The sequence below is a fragment of the Schistocerca gregaria genome, chromosome 1 (genome assembly GCF_023897955.1).
Source record: "Schistocerca gregaria isolate iqSchGreg1 chromosome 1, iqSchGreg1.2, whole genome shotgun sequence".
NCBI classification, from domain to species: domain Eukaryota; kingdom Metazoa; phylum Arthropoda; class Insecta; order Orthoptera; family Acrididae; genus Schistocerca; species Schistocerca gregaria.
The window spans coordinates 420,009,423-420,027,173 of NC_064920.1; positions in this window are offsets into that span (position 1 = coordinate 420,009,423).

The window sequence follows — 17,751 nt, forward strand, 5'->3', positions numbered from 1 at the left end:
GCAAGTCTATCTCAGCCAATTCCCAAGCGAATATTGAGAATGGAAGTGCACGCAGTGGACATCTGGAGTTGGATTCATTGCAAAAGTCCATTGTTGAAAGCAATACAAAGCTGCAAATTTCACAGAAACTGGATCGCAGCTGACTGGAAGCGTAAGTGTGGTCCAACAAGTCGGTATTGTTCCTCTATTCAAATTATGTAAGGCGTCGAGTGTAGCGACGGACCGTGAGGCGTTCAACCCACACTGTGTGCAGGATGTAGTTCAGGCGAGAGCTGGTTGTGTGATGTATTGGAAGTGTTTTTCGTACCATGATTTGGGCTCTCTCGTTCAGCCTACCGTGACCATTAACCAGGTTTTTTTAGCATTCTCGGTGACCAGGTGTTGCCCTCTATACCACATCCCCATGATCAGTGCGCTGTTGACACTCCTGTATTCCATACAGACAACAGCTGTGTACATAGGTCTGGTCGCTTGCGCTCCTGTTTTGAGAGACACTCGACACTTTATCGCACCTCGTCCGGCCCGCTAAATCGTCCGAACTCGCAGTCAGTCCTTACAAAATATCTGGAACAACAGGTGAAATGTAGCAGTCAACATCCACGCAGTTCGATGGCTCTGCGGGATGTGATCATCAGTTAGAGGCTTCAGATGGATACCAAACGTCACTGAATATACTTGAGGACTCTGCCGATATGACGCCGCTATCGAAACTAGAAACGGTGTTAGGCGTTATTCGCGTGAAATCTCCTGGAGATTGCGTATGTATTTATGCATACGTCGGTTTGGAAGATATCGCTCTCATCAACTGTTAAACAGTAGAAGACTGCTCCCACACAACCACGTCCATAGTTAACACAGCAAATTAAACCTCTGCTGGCTAGAATATTCGCATATAGCCGCAAACTCTCAACTTCCATATTTACTCGCAATCTCATTTGGCCGGTCGGTGTGGCCGCACGGTTCTTGGCGCTTCAGTATAGAACCGCGCGACTGCTACGGTCGCAGGTTCGAATCCTGCCTCGGGCATGGATGTGTGTGATGTCCTTAGGTTTAGGTAGTTCTAAGTTCTAGGGGACTGAAGACCTCATATGTTGAGTCCCATATTGCTCAGAGCCATTTGAACCAATCTCTTTTGGTCAGCTAGCACCGGACACACTGGCCCATGTCATGGTACAGCAGCAATGTCGATGGAAGATACAAAGCTCTGCAACAAAATTATTGTAAGACCGACACATTTAATGTAGAACGGTCGCCGTTTAAATTTAGTATAACAAGAGAAACCGAGAACTCGACTGCAGACCTGTGTAGGTACATCTGTTCTGCTCGTAATTTTGGCGCTGAATTCTGATTTCACAACTTCTTAGTAAACAGTATCTGATTGCACATGGCTTTGTTTTGCAGGAAGATGTATCGCCACTGTTCGCAGCTGTCGCGCTGAATAAGCTGGATCTCGTGAAGAAACTCCTGGACGAGAATCAGCCAGTCAGTTGCCACCGACCTGTAAGTCTTTCCAATAAACATCGTCATAAAGAAATTAAAGACGTTACATATTAGTGTAAAACTGTAGCATTCCTTCAGATCTTAAAATGAAACAATGGCATAGAAGCGTAATTTCAGTGCATAACAGTTGTATTTTTCTCCTAATATTGCTGAAGTGAATTAAGTGTAACGTTAGCTGCTGATTATTTCCTGCAGCACCTGGAATTATGTTCAGTTAAGACAGTTACTTACATGTTCTATAGATCATTTGAACGATTCTTTTATCGAAATGATATGGAAGGAGTTAGTTAACAAGATGTGTATATATAATTAGTGTTTAAAATAATAAAGACACTATTATTATTATTATTATTATTATTATTGGCTACCAGTTTTTATGTAGAAATTCGTTAATGGAATAGAAGAAGTTGTCCTGGAGAAATGATTTTTAATTAGATTTAAAACATGCTTCGCTACATGTCAGACAATGTTATTGGGTAAACGATCTTCAATTTTTTGCTGCCTTTCTCAGCCACTGACAGTTTTAACAACGGGTAACAAAGATCATTTTTCGCTCTAATGCTATAGGAATGTACATCACTGTTCTCCTAATATTGTGATGGGTTATTTATGACGAATTTCACTAGCGCAGTTAAATTGCCTAGCTCATAGAAGAGGTTCTTACATGGCATTAGTGGGTGAACACCACAAGTTACCTTAACTGCTAGCTTTTGCGCAGTCAATATTTTCTTTCTAAGTGATGAGTTAACACAGAACATGATTTCGTAAGGCATTATTGAGTGAAAATATGCAAAATATTCTGGACACCCTTGTTTTCAAGATTAGCAATTACACGAGGAGCAGAAGTAGCTGAACTTAACAGTTGAGAATATCAGTAATATGCTTCATCCAGTTCAAGTTGTCGTTGATGTGTACACCCAAAAATCTCGAGCACATTTCCCTATTTACTGGTTCCGTTTGTTGTACAGAACTGAGTATAGTTTTTTTTTTAATTTAGGGAGAGTCCATTTTCACGGAACCAGTTAATAATTCTTTGGAAAATATCATTTGCCAACTCTTCTGTTACTTTCTTTTTAATGAGGTTAATTATACCACTAGTAGTGTCTGCATAAAATACCAATTTTGCTTGTTGAAAGTTAAGTAGAAGGTCCAACCTTTTGCATTCTGTTTGCTAAGTATGATTCAAACCAGCTGTACATAAGACCATCAATTCCATAAAAATTGCGTTTTTCTAAGAGAGTAATTTGAGCTACGCAATCAAACGCCAGAGAAGCGTTCTCTTTCTTTGATGTCTACCAGTGACAGAACTCCTCCTCCCCGACAACTGGCAGACCAGAGTTCCAACGCCAAACATTGGCTGAAGGAGCCACGGCCCATGTATCACAAGACTGTCTGCTCTTCATCTGTCCCTGCACTCAATGCGGGTAGCCCTTTTGACGAACCATGCTCACCCAAGGTTACAAAGGAAAAGAAGAAGAAGGAGAAGAAGAATCGGGACAAGGATCCTCCAGTGCTCTCGGAGGCTCCAGATCTCCCCACGCAGTCGGATTCTGAAACGATGTATGTTGATGCAGTTCCTTCCCCACTAGACAGGCAGTAGTGAACCAACGGCGTGACTGGTCCTTCTGGCCGCTTCAAGCTTAACTTGGCCATTTCAGAGGAATGTTAATGAGTTCTGCTGTTACCTGCCGGAATTGAACCTTATTTCCTCTTCCTCTGAGGTTTGCATGAACAGCACTTATGACCATCGTCTAACGCTCCATGGTTTTCATGCGTTCTGTTTGGAACTGGTCTGGTCCCAAGACTGTATCCGGAGGTGTCTGTACTTTGGTAAGCACAGATGTCGTCAATTAATGAATACCCCTTCATACTTCACTGGAGCAATAGCAGTGCGGGTGCAAACGATCTTAGCGGTTACCATTTCAATGTTTACCTTCCCCTAGGTAGGCCAATTATATTGAATTGACCATATTAATCCAACAACTTCCTCCCCGACTCCCTTTTTCTCCTGCTAGGGGGCTTCACTTCGCCTGGTAGCGCCCTTCTAATTGACCAGCTTCTCGCAGACCATGACCTCCTCAAAGGTGATTCTCCGACCCATTTCAGTGCTGCCGCCGGCTGAAGTGGCCGAGCGGTTCTAGGCGCTACAGTCTGGAACCGCGCGACCGCTACGGTGGCAGGTTCGGACCCTGCCTCGGGCATGGATGTGTGTTCTGTCCTTAGGTTAGTTAGGTTTAAGTAGTTCTAAGTTCTAGGGGACTGATGACCTCAGATGTTAAATCCCATACGGCTCAGAACCATTTGAACCATTTTTTTTCAGTGCTGCCTATGGTATCTTTTCACCTATCGATCTAATAATCTCTTCCTCTAATCTTGTAACTTCCCTACAGTGATCACTAAACGACGACTTTTGTGTCAGTGACCACTTTCCGCTTATCCTGTAGTTTCCTTACCACTGCTGGACAGACCAACTACCACACTGAGCATTTAACAGAGACAGCTCCCCTTTGTCTGCCTCTAAGGCTGCCTTCGCCAACTCTCTGTCGTAATTGTACTGATGAGGATGTGCAATGCGCCACTTGAACTGCTATATCCCTGTACACAGCCCCCTCCCCCTCCCACCCACTCCCACTCCCCCCACCCCCGTCTGTCGACTGGTGCTGTGGTGGACCAAAGACGCTACAGTAGCTATTTAGAATAGCCGACAAGCCCTGCAACGACTTATCCATTCATACGACATTATTCGCAGACCAACTTCATCACTTTTAAACGACTTCCTACTAATGCTCGCTATCTAATCAAACACAGTCACAAAGAATACAGGGAGCGCTACGTATCCTCAGGTTTGGAGCAAGCTCTGTAGTTTTATGGGGCGCCAATTATCAACAACTATTCCAGGTCTTCGCCTACAGGGTTGTTTTTATAGCGATTCATTGGTTCTTGCAGAACATCTTGCTATCCACTTTGTGACAACATTCGCGTCCTCGTCCTGTCTGGCTATCTTCCTACTGCAGAAGCGAGAAGCTGAACATCTCCTTATGTCTCATTCCCGACCATACCAAATCCTATAACGAAACACTTCACTGACTGGGAAATACTTCGGGCTCTTGTCTCATCCCATGGCACAGCCCCAGTCCCTGATTAAGTTCACAATCAGATGATCCGATACCTGAATGTTTGCCAAAGTCAACATCTCCTCAGTATCTTGAGTCATCCTTGACCAAGGTGCCTTCCCCTCACAAAGGCGAGACAGCATTGTTGTCCCATTTCTTAAGCCAGGCAAGAATCTAACGTCTCTCGACAGTTACCAGCCGATTAGCCTGACCACCATACTTTGAAGCTGCCTACAGATTATGCTGGGTTTTTTAATCTCAGGGCCTTTTGTCCTCCTATCAGTCTCGTTTCCAGAAGGGACGAGCCGCAATCGACAATCTTTTCAAGTTGGGAACAACAATCCGACAGGCTTTTCCTAAATGACAACACTTTGTTGCAGTATTTTTGACGTTTATAAGATGTACGACGCTACTTGGCATTAACACACTTTACTCTCTCTTCATGACTGGGGCTTTCGAGGACTACTGCCGATTTTTATTCGTCAGTTTTTATCCCACTGGTTGTTATGGATTAAAGTTGGCTCTCCACTCAGCTTTCTACGGATCTAAGAGAACTGCGCCCTACAGGGCTCTATATTGAGTGCCATTGCCTTCCTCGTCTCCATCAATGGGCTAGTGACCTCTGTTGCGCCACTGGTCACCCCTACGTTGTATGTTGATGATTTTTGCATTTGGCAGAACTCCCATCCGGTAGCTTCTGCTGTCGTCTGGCGGGTCTCTGCATGGACTCTCTCCCTTTGTTTCCAATTCTCTCTTACAAAAAATCAGGTTATGCGTTTCTGCCGTTATACCATGGTCCCTCCTGACTTAGAACTCTACTTAGATATGTTGTACCACAGTTCCGTTTCTTGGGCTTCCGTTTTTATAAAAAAAAAGCTATCTTGGCTGCTCTATATTCGTCACCTGAAGACTAACTGCACGCGAAAGCTTAACGCTCCCTGCTCCTTTGCTCACACATCTGGGGCTGCGGATCGTGATACTCTGGTCCATATTTCGCCCCCCTGGTTTCGTCCCACCTAGACTATGGTTGCCAGGCTTATCGCTCGGTAGCTCCTTCAGCTTTGAAACTTTCATAACAAATCCACAATCGTGAAGTGCATCTGGCCAGCGGTGCCTTTCGAACTAGTCTCCTTGCCGAAGTGATAATCTTCTCTCTTCAGATTCGACATTTCCAACTCTTGGTCTCCTTTGCAATCGCCATTTGACAACTCCCTGACCATCCCTATATTCCGTTCTCTTTCCAAATGAGGGGTGTCGTCCTCCTGATTCCCGCCCTCTGGTGGGATTACCAGTTGGAATGAGCATCGTTTCCCTCTGCCCAGATATCCATCTCCCCTTCCTGGACTGTGCTCCCCGTTATTTCGCGCGCAACCCCCTTGGGTGGTTCCCTGTCCACGGATTAGGACCGATATCATCCATGGTCGTAAAGTTACCGTTGCCCCATGTCATGTCTGTTACGCCCAGTTCTTCAAGAGTGCCAGGGTGTTACCATCTTTTACGCTAACGACTCTACAACTGTGGAGCAGACGGGGTATGATTTTACATCTCCTGCTGTCATGGAACGTCATTCGCTGTTGGGAATATGTAGTGTATTTACGGCAGTGCTGACAGGCCTTAGCAGAGCCATACATTTAATTGAATGAACCTCCTTTGACCGTATTTTAAAATGTATTGACTTTACGAGCAGCCTCCAGGCTATTGCCCAATGCTATTTGTGGCCCCATTAGCCTCTGCTACCATGGCCTTCGCGCCTGCTTTCGTCGTGATTCCTGCTCAGTTGTCATTCTCTGGATCCCAAGCCATGTGGGTATACCAGGGAATGAAATGACCCACCGTTTGTCTAGAGAAGCACTTACTCTCTCCTCTTCGCCTTTGCCGACCCCACCTGAGGATTTTTAGGTGAACATGAGATTTCTGCTAGCTCATACGACATCTGACGACATCTGGTGGGCTACTGCCCAATATATTAAACTCCGCACAGTAAGGGACGCTGCTGCAAAATGGTGCTTTTCCTTCCGCTTCTTCCGGAGGGAATCCACTATCCTATGTCGTCTCTGCGTTGCTCATACCAGGTTAAACCATAGTTGTCTTCTGTGTAACGAGCCACCCCCTCATTGTGGTTGAGGTCTTTTACAGACAGTAGGTGCAATGCCACCTCCTTTTGATCCTCCGGATTCTTTGCCCTAACATTGGCGGACGATTCACGGCTGACTGAATTAATTCTTAGTTTTCTCCATGAAAATGGTTTTCATTCTCATAAGGTTTTGATCTACCTTCAGAGTAGGTAGATTTGGGGTTTCTCCGACCCTAGGATCTTGACCAGGCTACTCCTTCGTCCTTCTTTTACCCGGTTTTAATCACTTTTCGATTCAGCTTGCCTCCTTTCTTCCGCACTCAGTTTTCTGTCCTGCAAGTAAAATTTGTTGAATAGTGGGCACTTTTGATTGTAATGAATCACTGGTCAGATGGCTGTGGGTGGAGACGTTCCCTGTCACATGCACAACCCCGGGTACGTGCCTCTGCTGCCTTGGCTGTTTCCTTTATCTTGCTTTTATTGTTGATGGTACAAAAGACGTCCGTTACATTTTTACGCTTCTCGCTTTTTCTGTTATGACTCTCCCAACTAGATCAGAAAACATTCTCAGTGTAGGTCTCTTCTTCAGGATGCTCCAATCTTGGATCGAGGGACTGGTGACATCTACATCTACATTTATACTCCGCAAGCCACCCAACGGTGGGTGGCGGAGGGCACTTTACGTGCCACTGTCATTACCTCACTTTCCTGTTCCAGTCGCGTAAGGTTCTCGGGAAGAACGACTTCCGGAAAGCCTCCGTGCGCGCTCGAATCTCTCTAATTTTACATTCGTGATCTCCTCGGGAGGTATAAGTAGGGGGAAGCAATACATTCGATGCCTCACCCAGAAACGCACCCTCTCGAAACCTGGCGAGCAAGCTACACTGCGATGCAGAGCGCTTCTCTTGCAGAGTCTACCACTTGAGTTTGCTAAACATCTCCGTAACGCTATCACGGGTACCAAATAACCCTGTGACGAAACGCGCCGCTCTTCTTTGGATCTTCTCTATCTCCTCCGTCAACCCGATCTGGTACGGATCCCACACTGATGAGCAATACTCACACATAGGTAGAACGAGTGTTTTGTAAGCCACCTACTTTGTTGGACTACATTTTCTAAGGACTCTCCCAATGAATCTCAACCTGGCGTCCGCCTTGCCAACAGTTAACTTTATATGATCATTCCAATTCAAATCGCTCCGTACGCATACTCCCAGATATTTACAGAAGTAACTGCTACCAGTGTTTGTTCCGCTAACATATAATCATACAATAAAGGATCCTTCTTTCTATGTATTCGCAATACATTACATTTGTCTATGTTAGAGTCAGTTGCCACTCCCTGCAACAAGTGCCTATCCGCTGCAGATCTTCCTGCATTTCACTGCAATTTTCTAATGCTGCAACTTCTCTGTATACTACAGCATCATCCGCGAAAAGCCGCATGGAAATTCTGACACTATATACTACGTCATTTATTTATATTGTGAAAAGCAATGGTTCAATAACACTCCCCTGTGGCACGCCAGAGGTTACCTTAACGTCTGTCGACGTCTCTCCATTGGGAACAACATGCTGTGTTCTGTTTGGTAAAAACTCTTCAATCCAGCCACACAGCTGGTCTGATATTCCGTAGGCTCTTACTTTGTTCATCAGGCGACAGTGTTGAACTGTATCGAAAGCCTTCCGGAACTCAAGGAAAATGGCATCTACCTGGGAGCCTGTATCTAATATTTTCTGGGTCTCATGAACAAATAAAGCGAGTTGGGTCTCACACGATCGCTGTTTCCGGAATCCATGTTGATTCCTACAAAGCAGATTCTGGGTTTCCAGAAATGACATGATACGCATGTAGCAAAAAACGTTCTAAAATTCTACAACAGATCGATGTCAGAGACATAGGCCTATAGTTTTGTGCATCTTCTCGACGACCCTTCTTGAAGACTGGGACTACCAGTGCTCTTTTCCAATCATTTGGAACTTTCCGTTCCTCTAGAGACTTGCGGTACACGGCTGTTAGAAGGGGGGCAAGTTCTTTCGCGTACTCTGTGTAGAATAGAATTGGTATCCCATCAGGTCCAGTGGACTTTCCTCTGTTCAGTGATTTCAGTTGATTTAACGTAAGACCAGAACTTCCTAGGATTTTCTGTCAAGTCGGTACATAGAATTTTACTTTCGAATTCACTTAACGCTTCACGCATGGCCCTCCTTACGCTAACTTTGATATCGTTTGGCTTCTGTTTGTCTGAGAGGTTTTGGCTGCGTTTAAACTTGCAGTGAAGATCTTTTTGCTTTAGCAGTAGTTTCCTAAGTTTATTGTTGAACCACGGTGGGTTTTTCCCGTCCCCCACAGTTTTCCTCGGGACTTACCTGTGTAAACGCATTTCAACGTTTTCCATAAACACTCAACATTTTCTGTGTGCAACAGAAATTTCAGTTTCGATCTGTTAGGCAGTCTGAAATCTGCCTCCTATTACTCTTGCTAAACAGATAAACCTTCCTTTCTTTTTTTTATATTTCTATTTACTTTCATATTCAGGGATGCTGCAACAGCCTTATGATCATTGATTCCCTGTTCTGCGCTTACAGAGTCGAAAAGTTTGGATCTGTTTGTTATCAGTAGGTCCACGAGTCGGTTCTCTGTTTAATTGCTTGAGGTAATTTTCGGATAGTGCACTTAGTATAATGTCACTTGATGTTCTGTCCCTACCACCCGTCCTAAACATCTGAGTGTCCCAATCTATATCTGGTCGATTGAAATCTCCACCTAACACTATAATATGCTGAGGAAATTTATGCGAAATGTATTCCAAATTTACTCTCAGTTGTTCTGCCACTAATGCTGCCGAGTCGGGAGGTCGGTAAAAAGAGCCAATTATTAACCTAGATCGGTTGTTGAGTATAACCTCCACCCATAATAATTCACAGGAACTATCCACTTCTATTTCATTGCAGGATAAACTACTACTAACAGCGACAAACACGCCACCGCCAGTTGCATGCAATCTGTCCTTTCTAAACACCGTCTGTATCTTTGTAAAAATTTCGGCAGAACTTATCTCTGGCTTCAGCCAGCTTTCCGTACCTATAACGATTTCAGCTTCGGTGCTTTCTATCAGCGCTTGAAGTTCCGGTACTTTAACGATGCAGCTTCGACAGCTTAGAATTACAATACCGATTGCTGCTTGGTCCCCGCATGTCCTGACTTAGCACCGCACCCTTTGAGGCTGTTGCCCTTTCTGTACTTGCCCGAGGCCATCTGACCTAAAAAACCGCCCAGTCCACGACAGACAACCCCTACTACCCTTGTAGCCCCCTGCTACGTGTAGTGGATTCCTGACCTACACAGCGGAATCCGAAACCCCACCACCCTATGGCGAAAAGTCGAGGAATCTGCAGCCCACACAGTCGCAGTACCGTCTCAGCCTCTGATTCAGACCCTCCACTCGGCTCTGTACCAAAGGTCCGCAGTCAGTCCTGTCGACGATGCTGCAGATGGTGAGCTATGCTTTCATCCCGCTAGCGAGACTGGCAGTCTTCACCAAATCAGATAGCCGCCGGAAGCCAGAGAGGATTTCCTCCGATCCATGGTGACAAACATCATTGGTGCCGACATGAGCGACCATCTGCAGATGGGTGCACCCTGTACCCTTCATGGCATCCGGAAGGACCCTTTCCACATTTGGAATGACTCCCCCCGGCATGCACACGAAGTGCACATTGGTTTTCTTTCCCTCTCTTGCAGCCATATCCCTAAGGGGCCCCATTACGCGCCTGACGTTGGAGCTCCCAACTACCAGTAAGTCCACCCTCTGCGACTGCCCGGACCTTGCAGACTGAGGGGCAACTTCTGGAACAGGAGAAGCAGCCATGTCCAGCCGAACATCAGTATCAGCCTGAGACAGAGCCTGAAATCGGTTCGTCAGACAAACTGGAGATGCCTTCCGTTCAGCCCTCCGAAATGTCTTTCGCCCCCAGCCACACCTCGAGACGACCTCCCACTCTATCACAGGTGAGGGGTCAGCCTCAATGTCGGCAGTATCCCGGGCAGCCACTGTTGTAGTCCGATCGGGGGATGCGTGGGACGAGCTGGCCGTCCCCGACAAACCCCCGTCCGGATCCCCACAGTGATGCCCATTGGCAACAGCCTCAAGCTGTGTGACCGAAGCCAACACTGCCTGAAGCTGGGAGTGAAGGGATGCCAACTCAGCCCGCGTCCGAACACAGCAGTTGCAGTCCCTATCCATGCTGAATATTGTTGTGCAAAGAACGTCTGAAAGAATCTAGAGAGAGCACAAAAAATTCGACACAAAATTTAAAAGGTTATTAAAATAGAAGACTGCCTAGTAAATGCAGTAATGCTGCTACTTGCGCACTGCTGACACACTTCCCGGCGGCAGAAGGAGACTACGCCAATTTACACTATTCAGGAACTAAAACGCGATGCTACAGCTCTCACATACTATAATATGCTCGAAATTTATGAATTAAACAATGCAAGTACCCAAAAACACGCAAAGAAATTAAGAATTAAACTATGTAACAAATAAGTGAGCTAAGAGTATACGACTTGCTGCTGGCAGCTGCATATCTAACGGCGGCGAGGACCTTGTTCTTTGGTCCTTTCCCCTTAGTTCCCCCCTCCCTAATGAACCAACAAACCGACCAACCAAAACACGAACACGTCCTAAGTATTCTGTGTGGTACGCAATCAACGAGATAACAAAGCGACGAGACTACAAATGTTACAATGGAAAATAGACACCAGCAAAATTAAGTTTTCACTCACAAGTGGAGCAACACACTAAACTGTACGATCGATATAATAGGGAAGATTAAAGGTTAACATCCCGTCGACATCACGGTCATTAGAGACGGAGGACAAGCACTGATTTCAAAAGAATGGGAAGGAAATCGGCCGTGCCCTTTTCAAAGGAGCTTTGCAGGAAACGATTTAGGAAAATCACTCAAAACCTAAATCTGGCGGGTCGGATGGGAATTTGAACCTTCGTCCCCCCGAATGAGAATCTAGCTTGCTTACTTCTGCGCCACCTCACTCCACGAGAGTTCGATCATCTGGCGTCTCCACAATACGAAAACCGGCTTCACTACCCACGCACAGCTCATGAATTGAAGGAAGGAAGAAAAACGCTTAACATCCCGACGACGACGATATCATAAGAATTCATTTCTTACTGAAACAGAATTCCAGTAGTTGCTGAATCCTGGCACGACCAGGAATTTTCTACGTCACGTTATTTTCGAAATGAAAGAGTAAAATAAATCTTAAATTATTCGGCTACTTGACTGATCGGATGAAACATGAGTAAGGATTCGAAAAGTTCCAGAACCTCTCGAAGTCCAATCAAAGCCTTTCAGCTGATCTGGGCTTATGTGGAATCAGGAAGGTTTCAATTCGTGGTCGGTTTAGCTACTGACCGGTTTTCACGGAAAAGATGTATAATACAAAAATAAAAGACAGAATTTTTAACGATTTCATCTTTTAGTCGACCCAAAATTGATGATCGTTCAACAGGGAACTTTTTCCTCCAGGGATACTAGAAGTCAGTTTTACACAGGTTAATTTACAGGATAACATCACTGAGCTCCATGGGCAGCACAGATGCGGACTATAATATATGCATAGTGCGCTTCATGGTGTCACAAATTATTTGCAAAAATAGGAAGAGCTATAGGATAAATTGGTTTTAGTTACACAACTTCCAGTCTCCTAGCGATAATACGATTTCGCAATACTGCCTCTAATATGTGAATGGTTAACTTTGGAATTCTATGTTCTTGTCAAAGTAAACTATTATTGGGCCTGAAAATATAAACGTAGCTAAGAAAACTTGATCCTCGTATCTTCGCACCATATGTTGTCTACAAAATACCTTGAGGTTCAATGTGCGAAGCGTACCTCATGTTTCAGTGATGGACAAAACTACAATTTCACTGTCTACGTATAAAAGATTGAAGATAATACCTGAAACAAAAACAGTGAAAAGTGTACTACTTGTTCTTGGTCCTTTCCTTTTATACAGGAGTTACATTTCCTGAATCTGAGGTACCATATTCGTCTTTGAGGTATATCTTGTTCCATTAGTTCAACATTTTTCTCTCTTTTTGGAAATTTGTCAGTCATGTGACCAAAGAGTCCTCTTCTTTTACCCCGCAATGGAAGTGTTTTATTTTCTTCCGTACAGGTTTCGCCAAATTTCTTGGTTTTAACTGTGATTAATTTTCTCTCTGATGTCCCACATTATAGCAAGATCATCATGTTGCGTCAGCTGTACCTGTCTCACGTTAGAGAGAATCTTATTGCCGATTTTTCAACCTCTGTAGTGCATCAGGTTTACAGATTGATGTTAATTTTTGTTAATTACTCTTGAGAAGACAAAACTTGTCAGCATTATACGCGAGCACCCCTTTGCTCGTTTCTGTCTCTCTTTCTTTTCTGATGTTATCATATTTTCATTGTATTGTCGGCACCTGATGAATCTTTGTTCATTGTGCGTCAGGCATTTGTTTCAGTGTCCTGAAAGTCATTCTTGGCGCCACAATCTCTCCTTTAACCAGGGTAGAATGCTGTTTACGTCAAGTATTAGCGAATCGTCTAAATTCTTTTCTGCGTGTTTTTGTGTTTACCTGTTCGTGTTTAGTTACGGATTCCAGCATAAAAAATCAATGCAGCAGTGGCGTTAATAGGTCTTTAAAACAACCTAAATCAGCACCCGGGCTAATCAACATTTTCGGCGAAGAGGTATTCGTCAGTTTCCACTTTACCTGAACAGTCGCTTACTACATCTGGAATTGGCTTCCTTGGTGTAGATTTTCTAAACCGGGCATCGTTGTATATGACAAGGAGAATCCTCACAAACAGCTTAACCTCAAGCAAATCACAGTTCTCGCGAACTACTGGCTATCATGTCTTTGCCCTGAAATTACAACCGTGACACCCGTCACTCTTGTAATGGACTGACGTTTTCTGCGAAACACAATTATATCTCGTTGGTTCTCTTCTGAAAACAACTGGAACCATCATAGAAAGAAGTTTCAAAGCGAAATTATTTGTTTCTTTTTGCGTATACGTGCGTAGCAAATTCAGCTGATTATTTCTTCTGTAAGTGTCAAATTCGATACGGTCGCCAGCGAACTACCTGGGTATTTTCTCTCCGTGTTAGCTGCTCGGTAAATTTGTTCCCATGCATTGAACTGTTCGTTCGGAAAGTCGAACGACGGCAGTTATACAAATATCTGTCGTACGTCTTAAGTTCGTATTTTTTGTATCTGATGGTCTTATCATATTAAGGTTGTCATTTTACGTTGGGAAAGACATCGATGTTGGTAGTATGACCTTTCCACGACATTTTGAAGGTCTTTCTCTACCGTGGATCAAAAATGAGGTTTCTCTAACTGTGATCAAACGATACCAAGAAACTGGACAAGAGCGAGTACGACTCACTATCTGAGCGTCCCGTGCAAAGTTAATTACAGAATGAGATTTTCACTCTGCAGCGGAGTGTGCGCTGATATGAAACTTCATGGCAGATTAAAACTGTGTGCTGGATCGAGACTCGAACTCGGGACCTTTGCCTTTCGCTGGCAAATGCTCTACCAACTGAGCTACCCAAGCACGACTCACGGTCCGTCCTCACAGCTTTACTTCCGCCAGTACCTCGTCTCCTACCTCCCAAACTTCACATAAGCTCTTCTTCGAACCTTGCACAACTAGCACTCCTGGAAGAAATGATATTGCGGACACATGGCTTAGCCACAGCCTAGGGGATATTTCCAGAATGAGATTTTCACTCTGCACGGAGTGTGCGCTGATATGAAACTTCCTGGCAGATTAAAACTGTGTGCCCGACCGAGACTCGAACTCGAGACCGAGTTAATTACGTTTATAGCTAGTTCACCAATGGGTCTTGTTGAATAAATTTGCGAGTATCGCAGCATGTGAGATGAATTGCCATACCTATTTGTTATGAGTGGTGGTGCTGGAGTTAACAGGCATACATAATGACATTCCACTGAACACACTTTCATGTTTTTATTATACACAAATATTTAAACAGAAAACTCAAGACGTGAACTCGCAGTTAACCTTTCAAAAGAACCGATAAAACAATTTTATAACAATGGTTTTTTATACAGCTTTTAAGACAAATGAGCAAGAAAAATTTGAATTTAAACTTTCATTCCCTTTTAATCTTTAAGAAATAATAACAGGAGCTAATAAACCAGCATGACATGAACGTTCTTGGAATTAATCAAAACACCTTTCAAATTATGTACTGGTTTCAATTTCCTGCATTTAAATAAATACTTTTAAAAAGGACCGCAGATAATCTTTATAAAGAAAACAAATCCAATCAACTAACATGGCAGAGAGAAATCGCACATATCTCACTAGAAATTAACAAGAAATCAGCATGACATAAATGTATTTAAAATCAACCTAAACAGTTTTCAGAGTGTGTACTGGGTTCAACTCCCTGCATGTAGAATATACAACTGTACAGCGCCCACAGATAATCTTCACATAAGCAACAAATTCCATTAACTGACATGGTAAACGGAAATCGCACAGGTCTCACCAGCAATTAACAAGAAAGGTTTAGTTTTACCCACAGAGTTCACCATCCTGTATTTGAGAGTGAGTAATACAGAGGGGTCCAAAAAAAATGTATCCACTGTTTAAAAGTCCATAACTTCCAAACTAATTGACGGAGTTGGCCCATTTCTGGTTAAAGTGTAGCTGAAAGTCCAACTTAAAGATATCACAGTACGTGTTCGAAATAGTCACTATTAACATCCACACACAAACGATACCGCCGAACTGCAGCACGAACTACTGACTGCAACGTGTTTAGTTGGATATTTGCACGTGAACGTTCGATGGATTCTCGAAGTTCATCCAATGTGCGTGGCTTTTGTCGATAAACGACGTCCTTTAGTGTTCCCCACAGGCAAACGTCCAGAGGAGTTAGGTCTGGGGAACGTGGTGGATACTCCACAGCACCTCTACGCTCTATCCATCTTCCTGGTAGATTTTCGTCGAGATACGCCCTAACACGATTTTGGTACTGGGCTGGGGCACCATCTTGTTGAAAGTAAACTCTTCCGTCTCCATACAAGTCTCGGATGGCAGGTAAAATGGATGTCTGAAGCTTCTGAAGGTACACCCCACCGGTAACTGTGCCGTCAAAGAATGGACCAATCAAGCCCTGGTAACACAACCCACACCACACATTTACTCCTGGCAAATTTACGGCTTTGTCTACATCGACGTTCGGATTTTCGGCGACCCAGTAGATGCAATTGTGACGATTTACTGTACCACTGAGTTTGAGCTGTGCCTCATCAGACCACACAATCATCTCTGCAAACTCTTCATCGTTGCGTACCATGTTAGTAAACCACTCGCAGTACTCCATTCTACGATCTGTGTCGTCCTCTTTCATTCCGTGTAGCAATCATGGGATGTAGCACTTCCACTTTGCTGTCTTCAAAACTCGGTGAACACTTGAGCGACTCACTCCAGTTTCACGGGCACTCTGTCTTACAGACTTCTGTGGTGAGCGAGTGAATTGTTTTAACACAGCCTTCGGCTTCAAATTTGTCTCGAATGCGACGAATCGTTAAACGTGTCGGTGGCTCTGTTTGATACTCATTTCGCCATTGCCGTTGAACCTCATTAATGTTTTCGTACTTAAAATACCACTTCAAAACTGACTTCCTTTCATCGATTGTAATCCTTGCGCCAGCCATGTTTACTCGAGTAACTAGGTGCAACCAAGAACAAAACACTATCTGGCGACTGTCATCTGACAAAACAAAACAACGCAATATAACGCTTGTGTGGCGATTACCGGAACTACAAACTATCACACTACCAAAGATGAGACAACTCCGTCAACTAGTTTGCCAGTTATGGACTTTTAAACAGTGGATGCATTTTTTTGGGCCACTCTGTGTTAAAGTGACCACAGGTAATCTTTACACAATAGACAACTCACTAATTTTAACTAATAGCTCACACTTTAAAATTACCCATAGGCAGTCTGCCTTCCACAATGTGAACGACATCTTTGCCAAGAATAATCAAGTGAATAACAGGGTATACAGTACTCAGATCAATAGCACGTAATGTAATGAATATAATTTTTGTCAAGACAAGCACGCGCGTCGAAAACCACGTGTTCATTCAATAATATAACCACGATGTGCACCAATAACGTGGTTCACTAAAACCAACAAAGTTATTCAATCGTCTGAACAGTGAATACGCGATTGTTATTTGTGGCTGTTTGACGGCAATAAGATTCCATAATTCGACGAATGGTGGTATGAAGCAGTTCCAGCGGGCCTCTTCATAAAATTCTTCGTGCCCACTCAATCCAACAACGACTTGGAACCTCCTGCTAACCGATCTTGTGCCCCGGCCATTTCAACGGATCACCATGGGTAAAGACTGCAGCCACCCTTAATCAGCCTTGTCGGACACAGCGAGAAGTTCTCCTCGCCCCTTTCCGGAAGGTTCTGCCCGCACGCTGCCAGCAGCACGGACGAGACCGGTCCCGGAGCGCCCCCTAAGACATGGCGGCCACTCGGCGGGAATTCAAAGTGGCGGCCGCTGGCGCCGGAGTCGAACCGTCACACTTTTGATGGCACTGACTTAGAAGCTTAAACATATTACATAGTCAAGGGACCGTTATATCTTAGTATTTGATATAAATTTCAACTTGATACATCTACCAGCTTATAAGAAAAACCGGTGGCCATATATTTTGATTGCGTTAACGTAAAATCTTTAATTTTTTATCCCTCCATTAGACCACAGACTTTAGTATTTGGCATAAGTTTCAGCTTGCCACTTCTACCGGTTCCTGCGAAAAAGGGCTCTTAATGGACGGAGAAACAGACGGAAACCAAACCGATCCTATAATGGTTCCGTTTTTGACTGATTGAGGTGCGAATCCTAAAAAAGTGATTTGTGTATATGGCTACGAAATTTGACTCGACGTGAGTGTAATGTTGTTGGATTGCACTGCATGAACT